We start from the raw sequence: 4,941 nt of genomic DNA on the forward strand, positions 1-4,941 counted from the left end.
GGAAGGGATGTGAAGGGTAAACAAAAGGAGGAGGCTGCAATGCTTGGTAAGAAATGTACGCATTATCCTGCCCATGTAATTGTAACCCCTCTCTACAGTATGTTCACAAATAAAATTAAAAAAAAAAGCAGAAATTAGGACCTCAGATGAGTCTTTAAGACACTTTCACCTTCATATAGTTGTAGGAAATGCATACTATGTCAGTTTCTAAAACTAAATGTGTTGTGAAAAATTCAATGAATAGATTTTGGGTATTCTTTCTGATGTTCAAGTATCATTTCTTTCTGACTTGCTAAATGTAGCAACAGAGCATTGAGTAAAACCAACCACAATTTACCACTTATTAGTGCCCTCAAGTTTTCTCTCTGAAGAAAGGCCTCTTATCATTCTTATCTCAACAGCCAGAGAGCTTTTCTTCATGTATCCATCCCAACAGTTAAGCATTTAGAAATAGCTTTCTTTCTCAAAAAATCTCTTAAGTCTTTGTATGCACGTTTATCATATTCAAACGCACTGGACAGAAATGGTTTGAGGGAAGTATGGAAACATGGGAATTCTGACATCTGAGCACAGTATGCAGCAAATCAGCACAAGCTAAGAAATATATAGATGAGCCATAAAGAGGCCCAGCATTAGCAACTCTTACCTCCTAGCACATGCCTTCAGCCTATCAGTGTGTTCCTTGGGGGAAGACTTGTTCACAATACTCTGTAAATGATTTCATTACATGAACAATGATGGTAGTAGTTGCCACATCCAGCCCTAAAAGGTAAGCAGGCACCTAGAAGGGGGTGGGGGACGCTGCGGTATGAGAAAGAGCAAAGTCAATCTCAGGAATTAAAGGGCGGAACATGTTAGGGGTGGGGGACTCCATCCTGCAGGACAAAGGCCCCTAGTTCATCTTCCAGGCAGTTTTTATTATTCAGCATGACACAGTAGGAAAGGTAGTGAACTCTGTACATAACTAGTGATGAGTAACTAAGTTTCTTCTCTAACACAAAGCTCTGACCTTGAGCTGAACATAGCCCCTAGACTAATATTCTTTTTTTTTAATTTTTATTTTATTGTAAAGATGCTGTACAGAGGGATTACAGTTACATGGGTAAAGTAATGAGTACATTTCTTGTTGAACATTGTTCCCTCTCCTTTGATTTTTTTTCTTACTATCCCTTCCCTCTTCCACCTCCCCCACTCCCTCTCCACCAAAGTTGCAAAGGTCATTTCCAACATAGTGTCTTGTGAGTATCACTGTTGCAATGGGTCATCCTGTGTCCTTGTTTAAGCATTTTTCTTTTCCCCTTCCCCTCCCCAAATTAGATAAATGTATATACAAAATGCAGGGTAACAAAATAAAATCAAATACAGTGACAACAGGGGATATACCATAGGGGAAAGAACATACAAAAGAAACAAAAAAAATCACATAGTACATTGAAAACAACAACAAAGAAAAACCTCTTGAGTCCATATCTTGGGGTTCATTTCACTTAGCATCATCATCTTATATGTACATATGGTTATGTACATAGCTCTTGAACTTTTCTGCTCATTTAATAAGATTATTCTAGACATATATTAGTTATTGCAAATAAGGGAAATCATGGGACCTGTATTTCTTTGGGTCTGGCTTACTTCATTTAATATGATTTTTTTCCCAAGTCTTTCCATTTTCTAACAAATGGGGCAATGTCATTCTTTCTGATTGAGGCATAGAATTCATATCTTAGGTATAGTGAATAATGCTGCGATAAACATAGTTGTGCTGGTAGCTTGAGCATGGCCTTGTTTCAGGAATGCAAAACTGGTTCAATACATGCAAATCAATTAATGTAATTTTTCACATCAACAAGAGAAAGGATAAGAATCACATGATCAAAAGATTTTTTTTGAGATCAAAAGATGCAGAGAAAACATTTGACAAGATCCAACAGTGCTTTATGGTGAAAGCTCTGGAGAAACTAGGAATCCATGGAACATTCCTCAAAATTATAAAGGCTGTGCATGACAAACCTACAAGTGGCATTATACTTAATGATGAAAAGCTAAAGCCATTTCTTCTAAATTCATGAACAAGACAAGGATGTCTGCTTTCTCCATTCCACTTCAGTTTAGTATTAGAATGCCTAGCTAGCGCAATAAGACAAGATGCAAACATAAAGGTGACCCAAATAGGGAAAGATGTAAAACTCTCCCTCTTTGCATATGACATGATCTTGTATTTAAAGAACCCCATGGACTCCACTCTCAAGTGACTTAAGGTGATTGGAAACTTCAGCAAAGTAGAAGGGTATAAAATTAATCCTCAAAAATCAATGGCTTTTCTGTATGCCAATAATGAGAAGAGTGTGGCTGAAATCAGGAAAGCAACCCTCTTTGTAATAGCCCCACAAAAAGTACCTAGGAGTTAAGGAGTGAAGGACCTCTATGATGAAAAATATAAAAACCTGAAAAAGGAAATTAAAGCAGAACTAAGGAAGTAGAAAAATCTCCTATGCTCCTGGATTGGGAAGATTAACATCATGAAAATGGCAATATTGCCAAAGACTATCTACAGATTCAATGTGATACCCATCAATATCCCAACCTCATTCTTCAATGAAATAGAAGAAGCAATCCAAAAATTAATATGGAACAATAAAAGACCCCAAATAGCAAAAACAATCTTTAGCAGAAAGAACAGTGGTGGAGGAATAGCAATACCAAACTTCAAACTCTACTACAAAGCCATAGTAATCAAAACAGCTTGGTACTGGCACAAGAACAGACCTGAGGACTAATGGAACAGAACTGAAGACCCAGAAATGAACCCACAGACCTATAGCCACCTAATCTTCCATAAGGGAGCAAAAAAAAAAAAATAGAATGGAAGAAAGACAGCCTCTTCAGTAAATGGTGCTGGCAAAATTGGTTAAACACCTGTAGAAAACTAAAGTTAGATCCTTACATATCACCCTGTACCACAATCAACTCCAAATGGATCAAAGACCTCAAAGTCAAAGCAGACACCCTGAAAACATTACAGGAAGGAGTAGGAGAAACTCTAGGTCTCCTTGGCATGGGCCAAAATTTTCTCAATAGAGACCCAGAAACAACAAATCAAAGAAAGGCTGGACAAATGGGATTACACGAAACTGCAGAGCTTCTGCATGGCAAAGGACAGGGTTAGCAAGATCAATAGAAAGCCTACAGACTGGGAAAAAATCTTCACTAGCCATACAACAGACAAGGGCCTCATATTCTTGAGGCCCTAATATTCTTGAGTAACCTATCTTTAGCTATCTTCTTATGTTGGTCTGGGAGAAGGGTTAGGAAGCCAAGTTGAATATAAATTCTTAAGCTAACATTCTTGAGTAAACTAGCTATCTTTCCTTGGTTTGGGAGAAGGGTCAGGGACGGGTCCAGGGCCACTGTTTCCCTGTGCATGCCTCTGCACTCTGCCTACATGAGCCTTGCCACGTAGACATCCCTGGTGTTGTGCCTTTACATGTAGCCAAGGATGCCTTCAGCCTTGCTTAGGGAGATTTGATAAGTACAGTGATAACAGCAGAAGAAATAGATAACATATGCAGAGATAAACATTCAGAATGGATAGGAAGTGTATGGCAAAAACTTTCTCATCCTTTTACCAAGGTGCTAATATCTTCTCTATTTTTCTTGAGTTACTCTAAAGCAAGCAAGCACCTGTTCTCTCCCCTCCCCTCCTTCCATGCCAACGGATATGTAAAAGGGAAATATTTCATGCATTAAAAGAATTTCTCCAGAAAAGGTAAAATAATCATCCTCACATAGAAACAAACACATGGTAAAATTTTATTTAACTCATTCATGGAAAAACTGACAAAAAGTTCAAACCAGTACAAAGTAAAATAGAAAGATCAGGAATATTGAAGTAAATGCAGATGAAAATGGTTTTTGCCTTCATGTGGGAGTTGGAGGGTTGGAGAGTTCATTTGCTTGTATATAGCAAGAATCATGTTTTTGTGACTGCCATTTGTTTGCAACTTCTAAAGTTGTAAAATAAGTCTGGTGTGGTGACACATGCCTGTGGTCCCAGCTACTGGGGAGGTAAAAGTAGGATAACCACCATTTGAGGTTGGCCAGGAGAGAGACACTTTCTGAAATAGACAAAAAGATTGGGGTTGTGGTAGAGGGCTGGGGGGAAAAAGTTGTAAAATAATTCCCATAAAATTAAACTCAGCCTGAAAGATTGTGTTCTCCTGGTAATGAAAAAAAAAAATCTTTCACCAACACAGAATAGCTATAATTTATCTCCAGACATGGAGTAAGCAGAAAGTCTCGGAGGGAAGCAGGAATACACAGCTCACAAAGCTAAGTCCTGCAGGAAGCCTGTGGTTATGGCATCCGTTCTTGCACAGATAGGCCGGGTAAATCAAACACTGTCCTTCTTGGGCTCACTGCTTGGTGAAGGCAGCTCTGGACGGCGCTCCTACCTTGGAGAAACCATTTAGCTGTTCAAGGACTACACAACTTCCCCCAACTTCCGAAGACCTGGAAGTAGGTGCAGTCACTGGTCTGTGTATCTGGCCCACTGATTGCTCGTGGGGAGGCGATGGGCTTCAAGGGGCACTGCTCCTAACAGGCAACACCACCTTCCCGCCTGCCCCAGGCTGAACTCTTGGCTACTTGCTGCTGAACCCAGCTCAGCTCAGGATCTGGAGCTGCAGCCTGCACTGAGGACCCAGCCCCAGAGGTTGGCACGCGGCGAGCATTAATTAAAAACAGAGCCCGCCCGTGCAAGTTCAAGCCGGGGGTGTGGGGAGGGGGGGGAACGTCGGCACTTCGCTCCCCCGCCCCCAGGCTCAGGCTCCCAGGGGCCGAGTCCCCCGCCGCCGGGGCGGGGCGGGGCGGCCGCCCAGTTCCTCCTTCTATAAGCGAGGCCCGGCGCTCGGCGCGGAGATCGCAGGCCGGCCGCGCACGATG

The 4,941-nt window shown here is 41.2% G+C and overlaps 1 protein-coding gene across 1 annotated transcript in view; it reads left to right on the forward strand.

Annotated features, from left to right (window-relative positions):
- Window positions 1-4,941, forward strand: part of Dmgdh (dimethylglycine dehydrogenase) — a 70,851-nt gene that overhangs the window by 64,818 nt on the left and 1,092 nt on the right. The window lies entirely within an intron of this gene.

Source organism: Dipodomys ordii, unplaced genomic scaffold, assembly GCF_000151885.1.
Source record: "Dipodomys ordii isolate 6190 unplaced genomic scaffold, Dord_2.0 Scaffold28, whole genome shotgun sequence".
NCBI lineage: Eukaryota > Metazoa > Chordata > Mammalia > Rodentia > Heteromyidae > Dipodomys > Dipodomys ordii.